The sequence below is a fragment of the Sus scrofa genome, chromosome 8, assembly GCF_054392235.1.
Source record: "Sus scrofa isolate SSC_HxYL_T2T_F1_AM1 chromosome 8, Sscrofa_HxYL_maternal_Yorkshire_Landrace_v2.0, whole genome shotgun sequence".
In the NCBI taxonomy this organism is placed as follows: Eukaryota; Metazoa; Chordata; class Mammalia; order Artiodactyla; family Suidae; genus Sus; species Sus scrofa.
Window position 1 is genome coordinate 103104884 of NC_139390.1, and position 27700 is coordinate 103132583.

Sequence of the window (27700 nt, forward strand, 5' to 3'; positions counted from 1 at the left end):
ACTGTCACTGCACACAAAAATACACAGTTTATGTATACAGCAGCAAGACACACACAGAGGAATTTCCTTCAACCCAATGCTAGAAATAACTCTTTCTCCTTTTAGCCTATATATAGAATACAGTTAGGAAAAGGAAGAGAGAATATGATGAAATTTATTCTCTCCATCTCCAGAGAATGCGTATTTCCCTGGTTAAAGGTGAGGAGAAAATAGCTCATTAATATATCTTTCTACAACTTATCGAAGCAGTCAGGTACTCAGACTCTTATAATTAAGTATATGAGAGCTAGGAAGCATTAAGCTCTTGGAGTTCTCGTTGTGGCTCAGTGGATTGAGAACCTGACACACTGTCTGTGAGGATGCGGGTTCACAGATGCAGCTTGGATCCATTGTTGCCATGGCTGTGGCACAGGTCTGCAGCTACAGCTCCAATTCGACCCCTAGCCTGGGAACTCCCATATGCCACAGGTGCATCCATAAAAAGGAAAAAAAAACAAAAACAAAAAACTCTCACAGTAGCCTCAACTTTAAGAATTAGATGATGTCCCAAGTTTCCTCAAGAAATCTGAAGGAAAAGACCTTTCTTATTCATCTTTGCATGTCCTAGCACATAGTAAATAGTCAGTATTAGAAAATAATCTATTAAGGAGTTCCCATCATGGCTCAGTGGAAACAAATCCGACTAGGAATCATGAGGTTGCGGGTTCAATCCCTGGCCTCGCTCAGTGGGTTAAGGATCTGGTGTTGCCGTGAGCTATGGTTTAGGTTGCAGACTCGGCTCAGATCTGGCATTGCTGTGGCTGTGGCATAGGGTGGCAGTTGTAGCTCTGATTAGACCCCTAGCCTGGGAACCTCCATATGCCACAGGGTGCAGCCCTAAAAAGACAAAAGACAAAAAGAAAACAATCTATTAAAATTTCAAATACTTTAATTAATAACTGGTATCTACTGTGTTGGCCCCTATATTCATCATGAATCTCCTTAAAGGAACTACCTGCCCACCAATTTCAGCCACAGGGTTTGAATGACTTGTCATCACCTTTAAATTTAGAGTAAGGCATGACTAAGTTAATCAGCAGATTCAATCTACTTTTTTTTTTTTTTGTCTTTTTTTTTTTTGCTATTTCTTGGGCCACTCCCACGGCATATGGAGGTTCCCAGGCTAGGGGTTGCATCGGAGCTGCAGCCACCGGCCTACGCCAGAGCCACAGCAACGCGGGATCTGAGCCGCGTCTGCAACCTACACCACAGCTCACGGCAACGCCAGATTGTTAACCCACTGAGCAAGGGCAGGGACTGAACCCGCAACCTCATGGTTCCTAGTCGGATTCATTAACCACTGCACCACGACGGGAACTCCAGATTCATTCTTCTTACACAAAGTGATTAAAGAATGAGTAGATGACCTACTTGAGGCACTGAGAACCAGACCCAGGACTTTTGGTCATCTGCTGAGAATGAGAGGTCTTCTCCTCCCCAGTAGACTTAAAGTCTTGGCAACATGAAGCCTTTGGAGGCTGCAGTCTTCTTCCAACTATGAAGGAAGATTCTGTCTAAGAATGAGGCCTATATGTGGAAGAAAGAGAGAAGCTGAGGTAAAATACTGCCCTGGAGATATTTCTGGAGCACCTGTGTCAAGCAACAGGTAAGCCAATCACTGCACTTTACCTGCCAGTTACACAAGCCAGTAAATTCCCTTTTTGATTAAAATCATTTAGGTTAGGCCTTCTTCACTTTCAACCACAAGAAACTTAAGTGATACACATTTATACATATAGACAGTGATTCGTTTCTATGATTTCTTCCAGGAATATATATAGATCAGATTCAGTCAGAAATAGACCTTGCCAATAAAGTATTCTGTGAGAGGGCCTTTTTTTTAACCTTGTTTTGAACACTCTGGACCTCTAAATTTTGAGTTTAATCAATTAAATTGGATCCTTACAGTATAGATATTTATTTATAAAAAGACCCTACATGATCTAAATTTAAGAATTTTACAAAGACAGATTTACTGAGAACAATAACTTATCTTTTGCAATGAGACTTATAAACAAAAATGAGCACACTAAAAAATATTAACTAAATTTGGCTACCAAAACAGTCTACATTTTTGTCCAGATTTCCCTTTTCTTTCATTGTCCAAGCCAAATCTCTTTTTCATATTAGGTATAGGGTAGCACATTACTTCTTGATATCACGACCCTTATTCACATCCATTATGGTTATTTGCAGTCTCTGTCTACAGTGCCTTTACATTCACTTTAAAATACCAAGTCCTTTATTAATAACATTCTTAAAGAGGTCTCACCAGGCCTTCCTAGTACTTCAGACAATTTTTAGCTCTATGGTTCTTCCCAATTTAAAAACAAAATGAATTTCACAAACAGAATTGAAATGTCAAATTTTACTACCATCTGGATTTAAAGACTGTAAGAAAAACTAGGTTTGGGTTGTTTTATTTTTGTAAGCCAAAGTGAATGTATTACCGTACATTTGTTTTCAGATCATTTACCTCTCAATCCTGCATTTTACTCCAGGGGAGTAAGGTATTCAAATGAGAAAAAGAGGAGACCATCCAGAAAATTCTAAGAGGGAGCCTATAAAACTCAGTAGTTGCATTTGATATAATGGAAGAAAAATCTTCCAACTCCTCTTCATCATCGTCATAAGGATAAACCCGATCTGCTCAGAGCACTGAATTTAGAACCACGAATGCGAGCTAACAACTTGGCTCTGCTCCTCTAGGGGTTACAGTCTCATCTAAGTACAGACATAAAGGATATATTATAGGGACAACTTAACAAAGGCTTTATGGTCCATCTTTTAAAGCATAATGCAGCTCCAGTGCCTCCAGGGAAGGAGAAGAACAGCAGCAGCTGAGATACATCAGGAGGGACAGATCTGACAATGGAAGAGAGACAGGTGAGTTTAAGTCACTCCTGGCTTGAGCAGCAAAAACATTATCTCAGGGGAAGAGCCCAGGACTGTGACACATGCAAAAAGTAGCTGAGTAATCCCTTACACTAGAATAGCTCCTACAAAGCACATCATTTGATTCTCTCAAGAACCCCAAAAAGAAGCAAGTTGAGGACTTGTGGACAAAGAATGCTGCCTGCCATTTCAGTAAACAAAGGATATTGCCTCCATCAAGCCTCCAGCCACTCACAAGGTTAAACCCTGAGGGGAACTCAGGACTGAGAGAAACACATAACTGGCCTGACACTTAAGGTGCATATCAAAGGAACAGCTTCAATAGACCCAGACTCTTGCATCTCCCCATACATAGAAAAGCACTAAATTCATTAACTAGAGATGTCTGGTTTTTAACTAGCAGTAATTTTTTGATGTTCAACTGCCTAATTTGGTTGGTGGGGCAGGCGTGGGGCTTGCTTTTTGCTTTTTTTCAAAAACTCTTATACACCCTGGTTCTTCCCTTATCTCTTTGGAACAGTCCCTCAGAGCTATCTGAGAAGTTGTAACCCAGGCTTAAGTCCTCAGTAAGGAGGGCAAGAAACTGTCTGAATGCACAGAAAAAAAATGAAAAGGAAAGGTGATGTGTATAGAGAATGAATTGAAGTCTACGAAGACCTGAACAGAGAAAGTAGCAAAAAGGTAATCTAAACTGAGCAGGGCCCAGATTACACAGAGCTGTACACTGTGCTAAGACTATGGTTGTTATCCTAAAGCAACAGAAAGCCAGCAAGGGTTTTGACTAGAAGAGTGACATAAACAGACCTACTTTTATGAAAGATTATCCAACTCCAGAGAAGAAAACGAACGTAAGGGAGGGAGGGCAGGCCTAGAGTAAAGACCAATTGAAAAGATATGATAATAGTGGGGCTTGATTCAGAAGAAGTTGTACTTATAAGAACACTAAACAAAACTGACCCAAAAACTCCATCTTGGGAGTTCCCATTGTGACTCAGCAGGTTATAAATCCAACTAGTATCCGCGAGGATGTGGGTTCAATCCCTGGCCTTGCTCAGTGGGTTAAGAATCCACCATTGTCATAAACTGTGGTGTAGGTTGAAGATGCTGCTCAGATTCTATGTCACTGTGGCTGGCAGCTGCAGCTCCGATTCAACCCCTAGCCTGGGAACTCCCGTATGCCACAGGTGTGGCCCTAAAAAGCAAAAATAAATAAATAAATAACTCCATCTTAACTAAAGGTAGAAACTTATCCTCTCATAAAACAGGAAGGTCCAAGGAGTAGGCTTAGGTGCAGCTGGACCAAGGGATTCACATGAAGTTAACAGGTCTCCCCTTCATGACACAAATCTATATTGGAAATACATCATTTGTGCCTGCCCAAAACCATTCTCATATTCTTATAGTTTTCCACATTGTGAATCCTGCCTTCCAAAAGTAGAATATAAAAAATTACATTTACCAGACTGCTTTGCAGCTAGAGTAAAAGCGTATGACCTAGGCTTTGCTGAGCAGATACAGCCATACAAGATTTGAGTGTAGATGGGATCAACAAGCAGTGCTGGCCTTGTACTGGGGGACTGATTTTCTGACTGTAATAGCGGTCAAGTTTTCTTATTCTTCTGGGGCATCACTGACATAGATTTTGCCATCATGTTCAGGATTGGGGACATGTTAAGTAGCAGAGGTAGTAGGAATGGTGTTTCTGATAGAATAATTTTTCAATGGGGTTAGTCAGTGTTCTCAGCTATACTATTCCTGGATGCTAAGTACATGGCAGTGAAATAACAAGCATGTTTTCCAGTTATCATGGAAATTCTTCAAGCTATTTAATATTTTTAATAAATCCATTTTGTTTAATTTAGCTGGACTATTGGAATTGATTTTGATGTTCACAACCAGGAATGCTAACTATTATACCACTCACTTCTTAGCTACTTTTATGTGTTGACCTCATTCTTCTAAAGCTGACTTTCTCCACATGGCAGAGAAAAGGACCACCAGAAGCTATTAATTGGCATGGCATTTTACAGCTCCATGACTCTAAAAGCAAGTCCTTTTTCACTTTAAAACCAAATAATTAAGCAAGGGGAATAATAACAAACTGCCGTTAATATAGCACATTAATATATATCACTAATAAAACAGATATCCTTCAAGATATTCAGTATATATTAATTCATTTAATCCTTACAATATTTCTAGGAAGCAAGTACTATGAGTTTCCCTCATTTTTCAAAGAGGGAAATGATACAGTACATTTCCAAAGGTCATTTCTCAAGGTCATACTTCAAGGAAATGACATAATCAGAATTTGAACCCAAGCAATTTGACTCCAGAGTCTATGTTCCCAATGCTGGGATGTTCCAGCACAGAGGTTGAGTAAAGAACAAGGACCAGCAAAAGTCCAAAATTTCTACCCATGTGATAAAAGGAATATCAGAGAAAATCTGGAGAAAAATATGGTGGTTTAAAGGAGAAAGAGATTCCAAAAGGCAGGAGATATTTATCTACTCCATCAAGAATCAACAGTTACTAATCAAAATATGTCATATATTCAATTATATTTAAGTGAATTATCAAGAGATCTTCATGTAGTCACAGCATAGGTTAACTGGGTTTCACAAGGCTGAGTCTTTGCAAATGAGTTCTATGGAAAGAGAGAGGGCAATGAAGTTCAGCTTTTCTGCAAAGATGTGTTATTACAATGCCAGATTATGGAAACTAGCTGAGCAAGAAGGAAAGTGACAATATGAAGATGAAGGGAAATTTAAAAAAAAAAAAAAAAAAACATAGGGTCAATGGCTTGAATGTCCCTACGGTGTCAAAGAACAGTTCCAAAGGAACTGGTAGGAATGAGACTGAGGCTCAGAAGGTGGTGATCAGAGAATGGGATGATGCCTGCTGTCCAGAGATTTTTGAAGGAGGAGAGGCTACTGGTAAAGAACAATAATAATGTTACCGTGTAACAATGAGAGTAGCAATATGGGCTGTAGTGGGATGAAGGAAATTACTGAAGTTGAAAAAGTGCAAGAAAGTAAAAGACCAGAATCTTGAGTAGATCATCTACAGAGATAAGAGAACTAATTGTAGAAATAAATAAAGACAGTAAACTATATGACACAGTCACAAAAGTATGACAAGAGATGGCAAAGATATTCTCGAAGATGATTTGGGAGAGATGTTAGGTGATAAATCTAAAAACATGAGCTCAATGAACTTGGGTCTTCAAACAGATGGCTTAGAAGGATCAAAAGGAAACAAAAAGACACCTGCTCTACTACAAGTCCTGGGGCAAATAAGAGGTGAAAAAAAAGACATCTTCCATTTGAAAGGGACAGCTAGGTTTCAGCTAGAAGAAAAAGGAATGCAAACACTCAGAGAAGAGTCTGGGACATAGGAGAGCTGGCTGATAGCAAGCCAGAAATTCCAGAGAGTATAATGAAGGAATTGGAAAATCATAGGAAATATTAGGGGATGGAGTCAGATTAGGGAGGTAGAAAGTCGTATGTCAAGATAAACAACAGGTAGTGATGATCTGGGAGGTTGCTAACTGAGATAACTAGGATATGGGGTCTCGTTGGGAGTAGTCCTGAAAAACTGAAGGAAGGTGAGTAACCACTGTCGTCCAGAGTATTTAGCTGGGAGGTGTGGGGTCATTATTTAGTATTTCATCAAGGGTGTTTGGGCCTGGAGAATAGAAGAGGGACTCCTTGGGAAACAGGTCATTTTAGGCAGTAAGCTGTTCAATGAGCAGTGCTAGCTGGGGAAGGAGCAGTTTCACCGGGAATACCAGTTGCTTTTGAGACCTGCAGACTCTGTTCTCCCCCTTCATTGCACTATTGTCACAACCTGAGCACCAGTAGGCTGATAGTTGCTCCCCCAGATGGGAGATGCAGACAGAAGGGCCACAGTTTATCTCAGGACAGAAAGTTCTTTTTTTTTTTTCTTTTTAGGGCCACACCTGTGGCATATGGAAGTACCCAGGCTAGGGGTCGAACTGAAGCCATAGCCGCTGGCCTACAACACAGCCACAGCAACACGGGATCAGAGCCTCATCTGCAACCTACACCACAGCTCACAGTAACACCAGATCCTTAACCAGGGATCAGACCTGCATCCTCATCGATCCTAGTCAGATTCATTTCCACTGAGCAATAACAGGAACTCTCAGAAGAGAAAGTTCTACAGCAACTGGAAAATGAGGCCAGGTGAGGAGCTGTAGCCATTAGTTTCTCTTCTTCTGAAGAGGTAAAGGAGAATAACCGTTTTCTTGTCACCAGGAATTCTAGCCTTCAGCATATAAGTATAAATGATCTGCCTACATGCAAAATGTCAAATGAACTTCAATGATATTTAAAACTTTAGATAATTACTCCTCCCTTATAACCTTTGCTCCCAATCCCATCAAAACAAAACAAAATACAGGTAGACAAAGACCCATGATAGATAGATAGATAGATAGATAGATAGATAGATAGATAGATAGATAGATAGATAAGAAGGAAAGGAGGGAGAATGGGACTGGAAGGAAGGAAGGAAAGAATAGGATAAGCAGACTGAAAAATGGATGACAGATAAAAGATGAATGAGAAAAGAAAAGGAAGAGAACAGAAAAGAGGGGTAGTGGGGAGGAGAGAAGTGAGGAGGGGAAGATAAGTAAAGATCTAGGTAATGCTTTGAGGGCTAAAAAAATATTTAGCTATTCTTTGGATTAATCCAGTTCTATAATCTTGTGAAAAGGATAATCTTATTTAGAAAGCTAATTAGCAAAATGAAAGCTAATTTCCTAATTCCTCAACATCCATATCTAAAAAAGCAGTACAGGAGTTCCCATTGTGGCTCAGCGGTAAAAAACCCGAGGAGTATCCATGAGAATGCGGGTTTCATCCCTGGCCCTGCCCAGTGGGTTAAGGATCTGGTATTGCAGTGAGCTGTGGTGTAGGTCGCAGACACGGCTTGGATCTGCTGTTGCTATTGCTGTGGTGTATGCCGGCAGCCACAACTCTGATTAGACCCCTAGACTGGGAACATCTGTATGCTCTGAGTGTAGCCCTAAAAAATAAAATTAAAAAATTACAAAATATAAAAATAAAAAAGCAATACAGCTTCCAGACTAAATGTAGATTTGAAGTATGAAAGGCCTAAAGGAAGAGTTAGAAGGCCACTCTGGGATTGTCTTCCTAACCTCTGAATCAGAACTGATTTTAAAATTCCTGAGCTAAAAGAATCAGTTCAGAGGCAAAGTGAGAGAGTTCTAGTCCAAAGATCTGCTATAAATAGAAATGAACTCTGCTCCTGCCAGGAAAGCAAGATTTCTAAATCAGGGTTAATCTCACTATTATGACGAGGAACTGGCATTGCGTCTCAAGAAGGATCAGCCAGTGGATTGTGGCAGCTCAAGAAGGAAATCAGGAGCAAGTTTCAAGGGCCACACCGAAGGCCCTGCAGTGAGTTGATTCTCCCAGTGGCTCATAAGACTCTCCCTAATCTCCTATAAATAAGCACTGCAGTTTTATTCTTGGTTATAGAACCCTTATGACATTCCAGAGACCTAGATGAGAAAGTAGACATATCCTAGACCATTAAGTTCTCACACTCTGATGTACCTCTGAATTCCCCAGTGAGAAGTGTCAAAATGGTAAACTCCTAGCACCCAGCCCTCAAAGTCAATGAATTAAAATACCTTACCTCACTTCATCCTTGTGTTTGATCTTTGGGGAAGATGTTGTTCTCATCCCATCTTACAAGTGAAGAAACTGAAGCTGATGAAAGTTAAGTAGCTTCGACAAGTCACTCTACTAAGGTATGATAAGGCTGGACTTATGTGCAGGATCCTGTGTTGTATCAACTATGCTTACAACCATGGGGGGGATGGAGTCCTGAAATTCAGAAGAAAAAAAGTTGATTTTAAAAGTTGGGTGGACTTCCTCTCACTGATCAAAGTTGCTTTTTTATTAAACACTACACTCACACACAAACATACATACAAAACTATTCTGCACTTTTTTTGTTCTGTTTTGTTTTTGTTTTTGTTTTTTGTCTTTTTGCCATTTCTTGGGCTGCTCCCGCAGTATATGGAGGTTCCCAGGCTAGGGGTCGAGTCAGAGCTGTAGCCACCAGCCTACACCAGAGCCACAGCAATGCAGGATCTGAGCCACGGCTGCAACCTACACCACAGCTCATGGCAATGCCGGATCCTTAACCCACTGAGCAAGGCCAGGGATTGAACTCACAACCTCATGGTTCCTAGTTGGATTCGTTAACCACTGAGCCACAACAGGAATTCCTATTTTGCACTTTTTAAAGTAGAATAACAGGTATCCCCCCAAAATCAGAACTTGTTAAAAATTCTACAATATTTAAAAGAAAGTAAACTACCCCCAAAAAATTTTGACAATTATTCCTCCTAGGCACAGAATTATTTATGTAGCTACCACAACTCTTAAAACAGTGCTGGTGCATGGTGACATTTGCTGCATTAAAAAGAGGGAGAACTCTCCTGACCCTCTCAGGTTGATTATTCCTTGATTAGTCAATCCAAAGTAAGCATTTCAGACACTATTGCACAACAGCTCCATTGTGTATTCCAAAATATTTGTATGGCATGACACACTTGAGCTATAGTTACTTATGTTAGGTTTAGATCCACTTTAGGGCACACATGGAACTATAATCTAGCCAGAATTCCAATTAGACTTTTTTTGAATCCCCCATCCCCTCCAGCCTCTTCTCAAATGTTTGTTATCCTTCTTCCTCTCCTTTCTAGCATCCTCCAGCATTTTAATCCCCATCCAAATGTACTCTAGCTATCAACCATCTTATTTCACTTAATCTATTTCTTTAATGTCTCTAATGTGAATAAGCATTCTTTATGCTTTAAACCTCACATACTGACTCTCCTATTTTCTAAAACTTTTATTTAATAACCTCTCCTAATCTCGGGTGAAGCCCATTTGATTTCCCCACTATCTGCTGTCCCTCTTCATAGTTGTCTGTAGACCTAAAGGATCCTCCCCAATTGCTTCAGAATCAGGATCCATATCTTCTTTCATACCCAGTCCTCCACCAACATCCTTGGATCTTCCTCTGCAGGTGGGAAAATTTGTACTTATTGATGACCCTGGCAGGACACTGGCTTCCCTATTCTTCCATCCAAGCAAATTGTCTTCATTCTATCTCAGCTTCTTTTCAAAGGATTTGACTCCTATAGTCAAACCTTAGTTTTCTTTATCATTAATACTATCCCTTTTCTAAATTCTTTAAGTGAAATTCAATTCACCCTTTAAAATCATAACCTGCCATCTCATCGACTTTCCTATTCTTTCATCACCCTGCCCTTTGAATTTCATAATAGCCCCAAATCCTATAATCTATGTTAGTTCAGCTTGATTTGCTTTCCTATCCAGGCTTGTTCCATGGTCACTGCCTCCCTAGAATCCCCTGTTCCTTCGTCTCCTACCCTTCCCACTTTGTCAATCACTGTCTCTCTATCCCCATGTTTACTAAACTACCTCTGTCCATTGCCTCAATTTTTTCACCCACTTATTCCTTAATTCTAAAAAATCTGGCTTCAATACACACTGCCATGCTGATGCTACTTTCTTCTTATTTTTCTGTAATTCATCTAACCAACTCACCAAAAAATTGAGAGACTTGTTCATTTTTCATATACTTGCTCATTCTGCAGCATCTGACATTGTTGGCAAGATAAATATTTCTTCCTTCTAGTTCTACTTCTCTCTCCTCTTCTGCAAAATGATGCTCTCCTGATTTCTTTCCTCCCCATAACTGCACTTTATCTATATTCTTCTGGGCCTTTTTCCTCTTCCCCTGACTCTCCAAAGCTTGGGTGTTTCCCTAGATTGTATCTTCATGTTATTTTCACCCTATAACTCTTCACATATGGACCTAATCTCTCCCTCATTTCCTTATGCGGTAAGACTAAGTTCTTACTAGAATAGGACCTGGCACACAGTAGATGTTCAATAGCGAGGAGATAAATGCACTGTGAGAACATGAGCAAACCAATTACAGTGCTCAGTTTCACAGTGCTGCTATGTGAACTGAATGGTGGTACAATATATAAACTTACCTAGGAACTAGAAAATAATAGGCATAAAGATACAACATTAATACAAATAAATCTGTTGCATTTCTTTATACTACCAATGAAATATCAGAAAGATAAAAATTTTTAAATCCCATTTAAAATCACGTTTAAAAACACTAGGAATAAATCTAACCAAGGAGGTGAAAGACCTATGTGCTACAAACTATAAAATACTGAAACAGGAAACTGAAGAAAGAGAAAGACAAATACTATATGATACCACTTATATCTAGAATCTAATATATAGCACAAATGAAACTTTCTACAGAAAAGAAAATCATGAACATGGAGAATAGACTTGTGGTTGCCAAGAGGGAGGGGGAGCTAGTGGGATCGACTGGGAATTTGGGGTTAATAGATGCAAACAGTTGCCTTTGGAATGGATAAGCAACAAGATCCTGCTGTATAGCACAGAGAACTATATCCAGTCACTTATGATGGAGCATGATAGTGTGAGAAAAAGGAATGCATATGTGTATGTGTGACTGGGTCAACTTGCTGTACAGTAGAAAATTGACAGAACACTGTACACCAGCTATAATGGAAAAAAATAAAAATCATTTTTTAAATTTTTTAAATAAATAAATAAAAGAAATGTGTAAATTGCTTAGCACAATGCCAGGCACATAGCAAGTGCTTGGTGAATTCACCAATAGAAGTTAAATGGGATCTATTTTCAAAAAAAAGTAAATATACCCTGAGAACACTAATAAACAACCTTCCACACGTTATGTACCCAAGTACGTCCTCAGGCAGCCAGGAAGTAGCCCTGGACTTCTGAAGGCAGAGGTTATAAACTGGTAGCCCACAAGTATTTGCCCTATGAGTATAGTTTCTTGGTATAAATAGTGTTGTTGTTATTGAGTCAGTCACTACATCTAAAAATCAGGATTTCTCGGAGTTCCCGTCGTGGCTCAGTGGTTAACAAATCCAACTAGGAACCATGAGGTTGTGGGTTCGATCCCTGGCCTTGCTCAATGGGTAAAGGATCTGGCATTGCCATGAGCTGTGGTGTAGGTCGCAGATGCAGCTCAGATCCCTCGCTGCTGTGGCTCTGGTGTAGGCTGGAAGCTACAGCTCCAATTAGACCCCTAGCCTGGGAAGCTCCATATGCCGCAGGAGTGGCCCAAGAAATGGCAAAAAGACCAAAAAAAAAAAAAAAAAAATCAGGGTTTCACATTTCTAGCTTCTTTTGAAGAACTGGAGTATCTGGTAATAGTGAACTTGCCTTCCTGCATAGCATCAACAACTAAAGGTTCCCCTTACTGTTCCCATCACTCTCTATTATCTTTATTCAATCTGTTCCACTCATTTACACTATATCCCTCACCTCTTTAGGCATTTCAGTTTTCATCCCTGTCCTAGGGGATAAGTACAGCTCTTCATCTCCATTAAAGAAAGCCTCTACTTTCCCCACCACATATAGAAAGCCTAAGAAAGAAGTAACAGAGAGAAGCAGAGCTGAAACATGGAGTCAGAGGAAACTTAATTACATCATTTGATCCCTTGATCCAGCTCTTCCTGAAACCCCTTCATCATTAGACCTCCCAGTTATATAAGCCATTAGGTCCCCCTTTTTATAAGTATATATGCATATATCTGGATATATGAATATACATATTTATTTATTTATTTTAAATCCCCCTCCCCTTTTTTTTTGGCTGCCCTGAGGTATATGGAGTTCCCCAGCCAGGGATCAGATCCAAGCCACAGGTGTGACCTAAGCCACAGGTACAGCAACACCAGATCCTTAACCCACTGTGCCAGACTGGGGACTAAAGCTGGATCCCAGCACTCCCAAGATGCCACCAATCCTGTTGTGTCACAGCAGGAATTCCTAAATCCCCTTTTTTAAAACTGAGGTAGTTTTATTTGGATTTTTGTCCCTTGCTACCAAGAGACATAGTCATTTCTATGACTAAGGTAGCCAACTCATCCTTGTTTTATCACTGGAAGTCCCACATCCCTGGAAAACTCTCAGTCCTAGGCAAACTGGGATGGTTGATCAGCCTAATTCACAGCAAAGCTATGGTTCAAAGTCATTCAAATAGCTGCTATCAAAGCCTATGCTCACTACCTCTTTGCATCTCTTACTTTCATTTCCAAAATTATTATATTATCAAAAAATGGACCAGATCTTTGCCTTCTAATACCATTCTCCTACAAAATGAACCATGACTCCTTGGAGAAATGGCTGATTCCAAGGCTGGAGCAGAGAATACATAAGATAGCCTAGAGCATCCTGTAGTACTAGAAAGAAAGGAAGTGCCCAAAAAACAAAAACGATGGAGGCACATCAGAGACACAGCAACTGAAAGAGTTTCCAATGGCCAAAATTTGAACAGTTTGAGCAACAAAACAAATAAGAATTTTATTATAACCCAAAGTATAAAATTAATATTAATGGGTTCATACTGATATAAATAAATGATTGAATAAATAAATGAAAAGAAACTAATCTCCCTTACAGAAGAATTCCAAATAATTTATGATGACAGTCCCCCTTCCAAGAGGTGAAACTTAACTTTCCACCCCATTACTCCCTTTAGTGTAGGCTGGCGATAGTGACTGGCTTCCCAAAGGTAGAGTGTGGAAAAGGAGGGAAAAGTAACTTGCAGGAGAGCAAACCCAACCACTTTGGCAAGGTTAACATCAACATAATAAATCATGTTGACAGTATGTAACCTTAACATAATGTAATGAAAATGCTGTGCTCTTCTTCCCAAAAACCCTTGACCTCTGCCAAACTACGAGGAAAACATTAAAGAAATCCAAACTGATGGACGTTCTCCCAAAAAACACAACTAACACTTCTAAAACTGTCAAGGCCATCAAAGACAAGGAAAGTCTGAGAAACTGTCACAGACCAGAGGCAGCTAGGGAGATATATTAAGTAAATGTAATATGGTGTCCCAGAACAAAGGGAAGGTCATTAGAGGAAAACTGGTGAAATGTGAACAAGGTATTAAGTTTCGTTAATAAGAATATACCAATGTTTATGTTTACCTTGTGACAAATGTACGAGTTAAACAATAGAGGAAATAAGAGGTATATGTAAGAGTTCTCTGTACTATCTGTGGAACTTTTCTGAAAATCTAAAACTGCTATAAAATTTTTAAATTATTTTTAAAATAAAAGACCAATTCATAATCTAAAGAAAAGCCCCACTATGAAGAATGATATAGCTTCATCCATTTCTAAAACTTAACATAAAAAAATACTTTATAAAACATGGATTTTATGTATTTTATAAATTTTCTATATAAAGTAACAAGCAGTCTAGTGTCATCTGTCTGGACAACTTTTTCCAGTATAATCTCAAGTTAGTCGTACCATAAGATTTGATTGATCTACTTACAGTTTTGGTTCTTTTTATACAGATGGCCAACAAGCACTTGAAATAATGCTCAACATCTCTGATTATTAGAGAAATCCAAATCAAAACTACCATGAGATACCACCTCACACCAGTCACAATGGCCATCATTAATAAGTCGACAAATAACAAATACTGGAGGGGGTGTGGAGAAAAGGGAACCCTCCTGCACTGTTGGTGGGAATGTAAGCTGGTACAACCCCTATGGAGAACAGTATGGAGGTACCTTAGAAATCTATACATAGAACTACCATATGACCCAGCAATCCCACTCTTGGGCATATTTCCAGACAAAACTCTACTTAAAAAAGACACATGCACCCGCATGTTCACTGCAGCACTATTCACAATAGCCAAGACATGGAATCAACCCAAATGTCCACTGATAGATGACTGGATCAGGAAGATGTGGTATATATACACAATGGAATACTCTTCAGCCATAAAAAAGAACAAATTATGCTGTTTGCAGCAACATGGATGGAACTAGAGATTCTCATTCTGAGTGAAGTAAGTCAGAAAGAGAAAGACAAATACCGTATGATATCACTTATATCTGGAATTTAATATACGGCACAAAGGAACCTTTCTACAGAAAAGAAAATCATGGACTTGAAGAATAGACTTGTGGTTGCCAAGGGGGAGGGGGAGGGAAGGGGAGGGACTGGGTTCTTGGGGTAAATAGATGCAGAATGTTGCCTTCAGGATGGATCAGCAATGGGATCCTGCTGTGTAGCACTGGGAACTCTGTATAGGCACTTATGATGGAACACATAATGTGAGAAAAAAGAATGTATACATGTATGTGTAACTGGGTCACCATGCTGTACAGTAGGAAAAAAAAATATATATATATATATATATAAATGATAAAAAATAGAAAAATTAAAAAAATTGGTTCTTTTAATCATTCATTAAACTTACAAACTAAATTAATGCTTATTCTTACATGTCTTGGCAGAACAAATTAATACTATCTGAACAAATTAATAACCTTGGCTCCTAACTCCTGTGATTTTGGCAGGCTATACTTTCAGTTTCTAAAGCCTATACACAAAGGAATCCTTAGGGAGGGATGTGCTCTCCTATCAATATACAAACGGAGTTACCCTTAATGAGTGTCAGAAGAATGCCCCAGAGGAAGAGCAGACCTCATTGCACCTTCTTGTCAAAGCAATGAGAAGCTGGCCCACTGCCCTAGTAAGAGACTTGGAGGAAAACACAAAACACAATCCTCACAGTAAGGAAGCAAGTCATTCACTCAACAATGCTTTTCTTAACACCTGAGCTAAGAATACGGAAATGAAAGACAACGAAGGGTTTCCCTTCTTACTTCAGGGGCAAAATAGCAACACATTAAACAGGAGGTATAGAGATGTTAAAGAGATGAAACTGAGTTCTTGAAATATGCAGCTGAGCATTCAACTGGCACATCAGAAGCAGTGAGTAGAAGGCCTAAACATGCATTTCGTGAACAAACACTGATCACATTCCTCCCATTGACTGCCTCTTCTGAGCCCAGCAAAGGTTGCAGAAATGATTAGGACACAGTCCATGCCCTCAAGGCCCTGGCTGTCTGGTAAGTGGGATAAAGGAAGTACACCATTTTCTTCCTTTACAAGTACAAGCAGGAAGTAGAAGTTATTATGTCCCTCAAGAAAAGTACAAAGTGTTCCTGGAGGTCAAGGAGGAAAACATTAAATCTAGTTACAAACAGGGAAGGAAATAGCATTTTGAAATAGGCTTAAACTGTGGTACAAACTAAACAGGTTTGAATGAGGGTATTACAGGCAAAGGTACAATCTCAGCAAAATCACTCAAGTTTTCCTATTTACTTAGGGTATATGTAACTCCTGACAAATGCGGCTTTTAAAAGGAGCCAAGATAGATACTAAGTCTGAAGGGAAGAGTAGGATAAGGCGCATATTTATGTGCTCTTAACACATCTCCCCTCAGGTTGCTTATCAATTGTAAGGGGGAAAATAGTAACTATACTGTGGAGAAGTTAGATAACACTTTTTTTTTTTTTGGTCTTTCCAGGGCCACACCTGCAACATATGGAGGTACCCAAGTTAGGGGTCTAATGGGAGCTGTAGCCACCAGCCTACGCCAGGGCTTTGAAGTTTTACGGAGTCTTTTCTCTAAGAAAAGTTTTTATTTTGAAATAATTTAAAACTACAAAAAGTTGCAAGGATGATGCCAAGAACTCCCCCCCCCACCCCCAGCTCCTATCCCCTTTACTTGTAGGCACTGATTTTTAACATCTTGCTACATTTGTTTTATTACTTGCTTTCTTTCCCTATAGATGTACATATTTTTTTTCTGAATCCTCTGAGCAAGTGGCATACATCATGCCCATACACTCTCTGATTCTTCAGTGCATTTTTCCTAAAAAACATGGATGTTCTTTTGTGTAATTTCAGTAGAGTTATTAAATTCAGGAAATTTAACATGTATATAATACTTTAAATAACATATAGTCTATATTTCAATTATCCATTGTTACAACATTGTCCTTTTCTAGCATTACCTGCTCTAGTTCAGGATTCAGTCCAGGACCATGTACCGTGTTTAGTCATGTTGTCTCTTTTAGTTTCCTTTAATCTGGAAGAACTCCCCATCTTTCTTTATCTTTTATGACATTGACATATATGAAAAACATGGGCCAGTTATTTTGTATTATATTCCTCAGTTTGGATTTGTGTCATGTTTCAAGATTATATTCAGATTTCTTCATGAGGAAATTAGATGTCTGGCTAAGAAACTACAAAAGAAATGTTGTGTCTTGGAATTCCTGTAGTGGCTCAGTGGTTAACGAATCTGACTAGCATCCATGAGGGTGCAGGTTTGATCCCTGGCCTTGCTCAGTGGGTTGGGGATCTGGCATTGCTGTGAGCTGTGGTATAGGTTGAAGACACAGATCCTGCATTGCTGTGGCTGTGACACAGGCCAGCAGCTACAACTCCGATTTGACCCCTAGCCTGAAAACCTCCACATGCCATGTGTGTGGCCCTAGGGGTTTTAGAATAATTCTGTGGAAAGAAGACTATACTGCTTTAGATGTCAAACTTATATGGATTGAGATTCACTCAAGACAGAGGACGTTTTCTATACTTTAAAATTTGGAGTAAGTTTTGAAAATTGTTCATCAACACACTGGTACACTGCCAGACAACAGTCTCTCTCTTTCTCACACACACACACACACACACACACACACACCATTCACCAAGCCTGAAGAGAAAGAAAAGGATGCACAAGGAGCCAAGCTGACAGACTATAGCTGTGTTGACTCACTACCAACTCAGTTAAAAAGCTTTTCTAGTTAACACAAACCACAGCAGACCAAACTTGCCCATGCTCAGATGCACTGGTTTTAGCCAATATGTCTTATTCTTACAGAACTTCCAAGATTTTAATATAGAAACTGCTTAGTTAAAAAAAAAAAAAAGACATGTATTTTGACTCTAAATATGTCTGGGGCTTGAGCATCAAACAACTGAAGAATAATTTTGTATGTAATGATAATTATGTCAGGCTAAAGACCAACTGGAGCAAATGATTATTAACAAGGAACACCAATTAGTAATTTCAGTAATTAGGAACTGGCTGTAAAGGATAAGAAGAAGAGCATGTGACTTTGTGAAACCTTATTTCAGTTTTTAAGGAAGTATGTACACTCTTACACACGAAGATGTATCTTTGCTGAGAAATGGAAAGTGTATGGATATATGAAATGTAAGATTTTGAATTCTTACTAATACACACTAATGAACAAGGGTAAAGTTTTCAAAGAGTTTCCTAGCACAAGGGAATGTCCAGGGGTGAGGGAAATTACATCACAGGATCTAAATAATATATATGGCTTTGAAATTGGTTACATGGGTACCTGCATTTGAAGAAATTCACAAAGTATTCACTTAAATATCTGTAAATTACTCCATGTAAGACATGCCTTGAAAAAGGCAACAGAGGTGTTCCCATCGTGGCTCAGTGGTTAATGAATCTGACTAGGAACCATGAGGTTGCGGGTAAGGTCCCTGCCCTTGCTCAATGGGTTAGTGATCCGGTGTTGCCGTGAGCTGTGGTGTAGGTTGCAGATGCGGCTCAGATCCTGTGTGGCTGTGGCTCTGGCATAGGCCGGTGGCTACAGCTCCGATTGGACCCCTAGCCTGGGAACCTCCATATGCCACAGGAGTGGCCCAAGAAATGGCAAAAAGACAAAGAAAAAAAAAAGAAAAATGCAACAGAAAGCACACAAGATCAGCAGAATTACTGTCACGAACTAGTTCTGTGGGCTTAAGCAAGTCATATAACCTCAGTTTCCTTATTTGAAAAACAATTGTGTTAAATGATCTCTTTAACACAATCACTAAATTCTTTACCAGCTTTAAGAGTCTAATTGATAATTTTTTAAGTAGCAACAGTTTATGGAAATTAATAACCTGACTGGGGACTTTGACAATTTCAATTTTAAAAGTTTCAATTACATTAATACATGAATATATTATCATTATAAATGGAAGTTCAAGTAATATAGATAAATGTTTTCTCTAGCCCTTTCTCATAAGCCTAGAGACAACCTGTCCTGCCAGGTTTTAGTGTTTTCTATGAGGTTTTTTTTGTTGCTGCTGCTACAGAGGTAGTAAGGCTCTCCAGCTGGGAATGAAGACTGTGGAGTAGTGCTGCCCAGGTCCACAGCCCAGCAGCACCAGTAGCCAGGGAAGACCTTGTTGAAGTCACTCATACCAATGAAAAAAAAAAAAAATGTTGCCTGCCAGTTTAAACCAAGGATGATGCAGCCCTCAGCCACTGCAGCCACCCTCAAAGATACACCCGGAGGAGACTCAAGATGAGAAAGCACAGGATACTGGCTCCAGATAGCTGAGGAATGAAATCATTCCTACATATCAGAGGAATGATTTTGGTGAGCCCCAACTCTTGCATCTTTCCATACATGAAAAAGCACTAAGTTTCATAACTTGAGATATCTGGTTTTCTTTAATTAACAATAATCTTTGATGTTCTGACTGCCTGGTCTTTATTAAAAAAAACTCCTATATATCCTGCCTCCTCCCTTACCTCTTCAGAGCTGTCTCTCAGAACTATTTGAGAAGCTACGTCCCAGGCTTAAGTCCTCAGTTGTGTCTGCCAAATAAAACATAATTCTCAACGTTTAGATTGTGTATTTTTTTTTCAATCTATATCCAAAATCCCTGTGCTAGGATAGGAAGTCCAGAAATAAACCCATGTACTTAAGGTTAATTAATCTATGACAAAGAAGGCAAGAATGGAGGAAAGACAGTCACTACAATAAGTGGTGCTGGGAAAACCGGACAGCTACATGTAAAAGAATGGCTTAGAACATTCTCTAACACCATACACAAAAATAAACTAAAAATGTATTAAAGACCTAAAAGTAAGGCCAGATACTATAAAACTCCTAGAGGAAAACATAGGCAGAACACACTTTGACATAAATCATAGCAATGTCTCTTTGGATCCACCTCCTAGAGTAATGAAAACAAAAACAAAAATAAACAAATGGGACTTAATTAAACTTTAAAAGCTTTTACACAGCAAAGGAAACAATAACAACAAAAAAAAAGAATGGAGGAAAATATTTGCAAAGGAAGAAACCAACAAGGGATTAATCTCCAAATTACACAAACATCGCATACATATCAAAAAAATACACAACCCAATCAAAAAAATGTATGGAATATCTAGGAGTTCCCGTCATGGCTTAGTGGTTAATGAACGTAATTAGCATCCATGAGGACATGGGTTCTATCCCTGGCCTTGCTCAGTGGGTTAAGGATCCGGCATTCCATGAGCTGTGGTGTAGGTCGAAGACAAGGCTCGGAAACTGTGTTGCTGTGGCTATGGTATAGGCCGGCAGCTACAGCTCCAATTAGACCCCTAGCCTGGGAACCTCCATATGCCATGGGTGTGGCCCGAGAAAAACGGAAAGACAAAAAAAAAAAAAAAAAAAAAAAAAAAAAAGGATGTATTATACCACAGAGGGAATTAAAGTCAGTATTAAAAACAAAAAACAACGGAGTTCCCTGTCATGGCTCAGTGGTTAATGAATCCGACTAGGAATCATGAGGTTGTGGGTTTGATCCCTGGCCTTGTTCAGTGGGTTAAGGATCCGGCATTGCTGTGAGCAGTGGTGTGGGTTGAAGACAAGGCTCGGATCCCGTGTTGCTATGCTCTGGTGTAGGCCAGCAGCAATAGCTCCAATTAGACCCCTAGCCTGGGAACCTCCATATGCCGCAGGAGCAGTTCAAGAAAAGGCAAAAAGACAAAAAAAAAAAAAAAAAAAATGTATGGAATATCTAAATAGACATGGCTCCAAAGAATAGGGACAGATGCCCAAAAAAGCATATGAAAAGATGGTTGACACCACTAATTAACAGAGAAATGTAAACCAAAACTACAATGAGGCATTACCTCACACCAATCAGAATGGCCATCATCAAAAAAATCTATAAACAATGAATGCTGGAGAGGGTATGGAGAAAAGAGAACCCTCCTACATTGTTGGTAGGAATGCAACCACTATGGAGGACAGTAGGGAAGTTCCTTTAAAAACTAAATATAGAATGACCATATGATCTTGTAATCCCATTCTTGGGCATTTATCCAGAGAAAACCATAATTCAAAAAGATATATGCATTCCAGTGTTCATTGCTCCACTACTTACAATAGCAAAGACAGAAGCAACATAAATGTTCATCCACAGAAAAATGGATAAAGAAGATGTGATGTGTGTGTGTGTAATGGAATATGACTCAGCCACAAAAAAGAATGTCATAATAGCTTTTGCAGCAGCATGGATGAACCTAGAGATTATCTATCATACTAAGTGAGATGAGTCAGACAGAGAAAGAGAAATATCATATGTTATTACTTATATGTGAATTCTAATTAAAACAATATAAAAGAACTTATTTACAAAACAGAAACAAACTCACAGATCTCAAAATCAAAACTTACAGTTACTATAGGAGAAACCGTGGCTGGAAGGGATGAATTAGGAGGAGGGAAATAACATATACACACTACTGAATAAAGTAGATAATTAATAAGAACCTACTATGTAACAGGGAAATCTACTCAATAATTTGTAATAACCTCTATAGGAAAAAATGATGGATATATGTATAACTGATTTTCTTCGCTATAGAAGACCTGAAACTAATACAACACTGTAAGTCATCTATACTTCAATAATTTAAAAAAAAAAAAAGAAAATTAATGGACCAAAAAAGTTTGATGTTTTGGTAGTTTTAAAGTAGTATTAAAAAAATGTTCATGGAAAAAAAATTTTTTTTAAATCCCTGTACTTCAGTTTTCCCAACTCAAACAGCATCAGGAGTTCCAGTTGTGGCTCAGTGGTGGTTAACAAACTCGACTAGTATCCACGAGGATGCAGGTTCAACCCCTGGCATTGCTCAGTGGGTTAAGGATCTGGTATAGCCACGAGCTGTGGCATAGGTTGCAGATGTGGCTTGGATCCCACATTGCTGGGAACTGGCAGCTAGAGCCCTGATTTGACCCCTAGCCTGGAAACCTCCATATCCCTCGGGTGCAGCCCTAAAAAGACAAAAGACAAAAAAAAAAAAAAAGGCACACTAAAAATAAAAATGAAATAAAAACAGCAACAAAAATGGCAACCATTCATTCATAATAAAATATGTACACTTGGGAGTTTCCGTCCTGGCTCAATGGTTAACGAACCCAACTAGTATCCATGAGGACGTGGGTTTGATCACCGGCCTCGCTCATTGGGTTAAGGGTCTGGCGTTGCCATGAGCTATGGTGTAGGTAGCAGACACGGCTTGGATCCCACGTTGCCATGCCTGTGGCGTAGGCCAGCAGCTACAGCTCTGACTCAACCCCTAGCCTGGGAACATCCACATGCCGCAGGTGTGGCACTAAAATGACAAATAAATAAATAAATAAATAAAATATCTACACTTGTTTCTTTAAATATAGTTGAAGAACAAGTTATTTATTTATTTATTTATTTTGCTTTTTAGGGCTGCACCTGCAGCATATGGAAGTTCCCAGGCTAGAGAATAAATCAGAGCTGCAGCTGCCAGCCTATACCACAGGCACAGCAACATGGGATCCAAGCCGCGTCTGTAACCTACACCACAGCTCATGGCAATGCCAGATCTTTAACCCATTGATGAGGCCAGGGATTGAACCCGCATCTTCATGGATACTACTAGTCGAGTTCATTTCTGCTGAGCCACAATGGGAACTGCAAGAACAAGTAATTTAAACACTCTAACTCAAAGTCACTCAAAGAGCTGCATTAAATACAAAGGCACTCAGGGAAATAGGTGTCTTGGAATATTTAATCATTAGTCTTGAGCTAAAAAATTTCCTCAGTATCATTCAGTGCACCTTGTAGATGGAAATCAGGCCCATCAAAGTTCTGTTGCCAACATTTCAGATTTTTCTTTAATATGAAAAGGACTAAATGGGTAAGGGTGGGATGAAAAATGAAATTCAACAGAGCCACATCCAGTCTTTTCTCTGCAGGTCTGTTCCATCACTAAAAATCACCAAGTAGTCATGATACCTGAGGAGCCAAGGACAGCCTAAAATGTTGCAACTCACGGCCTAATGAATGACTGAGCTTTGTACCACAAAATGTTGCAACACAGGGCCCAATGAATGAGTAGATTTATTGGAGGAGGTACAATTTGCTTACTCTACTATTCACTCTGCATTTATACTGTCAAATTTTTTCATTTCCTAATGCAAAATCCTTTAATGAAGGAAAAAAGCCTACCTGGTCAAATTCAAATTTATTATTTCAGTGACAAAGACAGACATGGAGACTACACTTTCAACTGACACAAGCAGGAATAAAGTACTACATTTTCTTCCAATCAATTTTTCACCTTTATACATCGTGATAAAAGCCTGTGCCAAAGGTTCTTGATTCTATCAATGTGAAAGTGCTCTGACACACATTTAGTCCACAAATCAACAGCCTTAAATATCAAAAATGCAAGGACCCTACCTATGGATTTCCAAAACTCCCAGCTATTTGGGACTGTTTGCTTCTGTGACAATCCACCCTGCACAAAGTGTACCCATGTAGTGCCCTGCTGGAGATAAGAGAGACCAAGAGGGTGGGGAGAAAAGCCTGGTCTTGTCCTTTAACCAGAAGCAAGCATGCTTCCCTGACCTGAACACCATATCACTGTGTTTCCAAGAGCAACAGCTGACCTCGGATAGTAGAGTGAACTATGGCCTTTGTGGTGTGATTTAAAGATCCCTTTGCCCCAAATTTGCCCTCGCTTTGGTTTGAAACTGCCTGAAAGGCGATATTTGAGACTTATTCCTTTAAGACACATTGTCTTCGAATGCCAGTATCCCTGGGACATTTTGTTAATGCAGTAAGTTATCAATTAGTCATTCCCAGGATGACATGTGTTCATTTCATCCATTACTTTCTTTGTACAAGCTGGCTAGTAGCAGATCTAACCAAATCTAGAGGATCAGTTACTGGGTTATGCTTTGTTGTTGCCATTCTATTTCATCTTTTGACTCAGAAGAAGAATTTAAAGGGGAAGCAAAATGATTTTGGAGCATGGGGCTCTGCCATGAAGGAAGGGGAGAGAGAGGAGAGAGAGCGGGCAGCTGGAGGACAGCAGGAGGGCCCTGATGGCACAGGGTGAGCAGAGTATTCCAGGAAGTGAGTTTAAACTCAAAAATCCCCAATATTTCCCAACTTTGGGACCAGCCTACTTCAGGGAATACTATTCCAGATCTGGACAATGACCTACAGTTGCATAAACTCTGCTTTTCTTTCAAATTACTGCCACTGGGATTAATGAAGAAGCAATTTTTTGGGTACATAAACTGAATTTTAAATAACCCAATTGCCACATGGAGAAAGCACAAGGAAAATTTCTAAATGTACACGCAACCTATCATGTATATAATTATTGCAATAAGGAAGAATTTTGAAGTTTCAAGTGACACAGAGAAAATAACCCCATCTATACATTTCTTGCTCTTCACTGAGGCAAAGGGCTGTGGCAGTCATCTGTATGATGACATTGGGTGGGGAAGATGATCTTCCTACACTGGTCTGACCTCCTGTGCTACACTTCATCCAGTCATTGCCACAGCTGTATTCAGAGTAGAATAAGAACAGGACCTGCCTGGCTGCTATTCTCCTGAAGACGGAATTGTCGGCCACCTCTCTCCAAAGGTGAGCTAAGCAAATGTGTGAGTCGACAGCTATGAATTTGCTTCAATAAACTATTGTTTCCCAAATCTGCCAGGATTGTAAAAATTATCCAGGGTACTTGTTTAAACCAAGCAGTCCCTCAGATTCTGATTCAATAGGTCTGGCAAGGACCCAGAAAATTGTGTTTTTCACCAGCACTTCAGATAATTTTTACAATTAGGCAAGTTTTATAAATACTAAGATAAGAAATCTGCAATTCCAGAAAGAAAACTAGGAAGAGGGAGAGGTCAGAGGGAGTTGTTTCTCCATTGAGCTTGGAAATGAACACTGTTGTTCCTTTTGGAGGATAAAGTAGATTATTACTCCAGGCCCTATCCACTGCCTATCTTGAGCTGAGAAATTTTTTTCCTCTTTTTTTTTTTTCTTTTTAGGTTGGCACCTGCAGCATATGGAGGTTCCTGGGCTAGGGGTCAAATTGGAGCTATGGCTGCTGGTCTTCACTAAAGCTGCAGCACACACCAATAATATCTAAGCCCAGATCTGAGCCACGTCTGCATCCTACACTGCAGTTTGCTGCAACGCCAGATCATTTAACCCACGGAGCGAGGCCAGGGATCGAACCCACATCTTCATGGATACTAGTTGGATTCTTAACCCTCTGAGCTAGAACGGGAACTCCTGAGAACGTCTCCTAATGTCAACAGTACATAAGAATCCAAGACAAATAGGAGACTTCAACTCTTATGTGTAAATGCCTATTAAAACCCACAAACCCACTACATACAATGAAACATGTAATGAAAACCTAGTCTCATGCAGCTATCCTTCTAGAGGCTGGTGATAAAGTCATAGCCCACTACTACCATCAAACAAGAACAGAAACAAAGATGCATCTCAATACAATAATGGTGTGGCCAGAGTTCTGAGATAACAGATTAAGCTTGCTAATACAGCAAGTTAAAATGTAGGTACTACTAAGAGCAAGCTTGAAGTATAATCCTCAAATGGAACACAACTTTTCACAAGAATTCCTCTACCACAGAACTGCAAGGAACACCATCTGGTAGCTTCACAAACACATGGCCTAGGCCTGGAAGAGAACACAGGAAGATAAAAAACAGTAATTATATGGAGTGGTAGAATTATAAGCAAAGTTTTCTACATGTATTTCCTTGTTATTTAATGTAGATGTGATAAGAAGCTAATAACTGTTGATTCATACTTGTTATTAAATATTCTTTAATCACTATTTTGTCAAAAAGCAAATTTAAACATTCCCTAATGAAAAATGAATCAGTTTACTAATTGCTTCTATTAATGGAGATATTCTATCAACATATTTCTTTGTTATAAACTTCATTTTCAGACAGAAATAACATGAGGCAATGAGAGTTATATCCCAATTTCAGACAAAGTATTTAATACAGTATGAAAACAGAATTAAATGTTTATTAAAACAGCACTAGACATTCTGAAAAACATAAAATATGCAACAGAAAACTCTGGGGCAAACAGAAGGGAGAGGTTTAGTCAAGGGGATGAAGATCCAAGCGAAAAGAGTAGGCAGGACCTGCTACGTAGGAATTAACTGCTACAGTGGCCAGGATCTTTGCTGCCATCCTCACTGGCTCAGGCGGTGGGGAGGGGAGCCCAGGTCTCTGGAAAGTGCACTGTGATCAGGCCCAGGCATCTTCTCCCAAGGACACCAGGGCTCTCTGGCAGAAAAGTACAGCTGGAACCTCATAATCTGTCTACGTTTTGATAGAGAAAGAGGGGGAAAGTGCCTAGAGGTAGGAAAGGGAGAATTATCACAAAGAGCATCCCAGGCTTCTGAAAAAATAGTTTGGGGGCCTAAGAATGAGGAAACAACTGACATCAGAGACTAGCCCTGTGTCGGTGGGGAGAATCATGGCCAAGAGAGGGAAATGGCAGAGAGAGGAAAAGATATAGCCCCCCAAAGAGAAACTGTGAAGACTTGCAGCCTTGCTGCTCTGCAGCTATGTACAGACAGAGAAACTGACACACAGCTGCTGCTGTCGGAGGGTCCTCAATGAGGGAGCTATCAGGCAGGCCTGGCTGAGCTTGTGCTATCCTGACTGGCATATCATGAGGATTTTCTTGTTTGACCACAGCTAACTATCCCAGGATCTTTGCTTCCAGAAAATTTGTTAATGGAGATATAACCATTTAAAAGAAAGACAGGTGGGAATTCCCTTCCTGGCTCAGTGGTTAACGAATCCCACTAGAAACCATGAGGTTGCGGGTTCAATCTCTGGCCTTGCTCAGTGGGTTAAGGATCCGTGAGCTGTGGTGTAGGTTGCAGACGCGGCTCGGATCCTGAGTTGCTGTGGCTCTGGCGTAGGCCAGTGGCCACAGCTCCAATTCGACCCCTAGCCTGGGAACCTCCATATGCTGTGGGAGCGGCCCAAGAAATGGCAGGGAAAAAAAGACAATAAATAAATAAATAAATAAATAAATAAATAAATAAATAGACAGGTGCTCCAATCCAGGCCAATGGGAAAAACTGAACTTACACATCTCTCCCAAAGTTTAAAAATATGACATCTGAAATTTGTACTGAAATTCAAGGTGACTTTTTTAAAACTTAACTTTCCAAGGAATGGTGGGAATCCTAGATGACAAATTTTCTGATTAATATTTCCACTAAAAAGAATTAAGTTGGAATCAACTAGAAATTTCTCTTTTTATACTTTGGTTTGAGGTTTGATGTTCTCCTTATCTTGAGGATAATTATTGAGTTTTGCCTTACACCTAATGAAAAGAACAAAATCTATTTTAATTTTAGAATTTACTCTGACCCAAGAGTCAGTCAGATTTCTCCAAACCCTTATCTAGAATACATCTTTCAGTTTTAAATGAGACTTTTGACATCTCCTGGCAAGGTTGACACCTTAGCTCAAGTACTACCTCCCTTGGTTATACTTCCCTACAGTTGCCTTTAGTATGGTAATCAGCAGTTTGGGAAACAAAGGAATTGTAGAAGAATTTTAGAAACTAGAAAATCTAGATAAGTGGTCAATATCTGAGGAGATA

At 39.5% G+C, this 27700-nt stretch overlaps 1 protein-coding gene and 1 long non-coding RNA gene across 7 annotated transcripts in view; one reads left to right on the forward strand and one right to left on the reverse strand.

Annotated features, from left to right (window-relative positions):
- MFSD8 (major facilitator superfamily domain containing 8) overlaps positions 1 to 27700 on the forward strand; it is a 449919-nt gene that overhangs the window by 118705 nt on the left and 303514 nt on the right. The gene's annotated exons all lie outside the window — the stretch shown is intronic.
- Positions 1411 to 27700, reverse strand: part of LOC102166663 (uncharacterized) — a 52935-nt gene continuing 26645 nt past the window's right edge. For 2 of the 6 annotated variants that reach the window (XR_002346424.2, XR_014813064.1), the window contains exons 4-5: positions 8623 to 8813; positions 1989 to 2904 (exon numbers count right to left, since the gene is read on the reverse strand). This is a non-coding gene — a long non-coding RNA (uncharacterized LOC102166663). Of the gene's footprint in view, positions 1567 to 1988; positions 2905 to 8622; positions 8814 to 23204; positions 25737 to 27700 lie in introns of those variants that run through there. The other 4 variants (XR_014813066.1, XR_014813065.1, XR_014813068.1 and 1 more) reach the window with 4 other exon arrangements.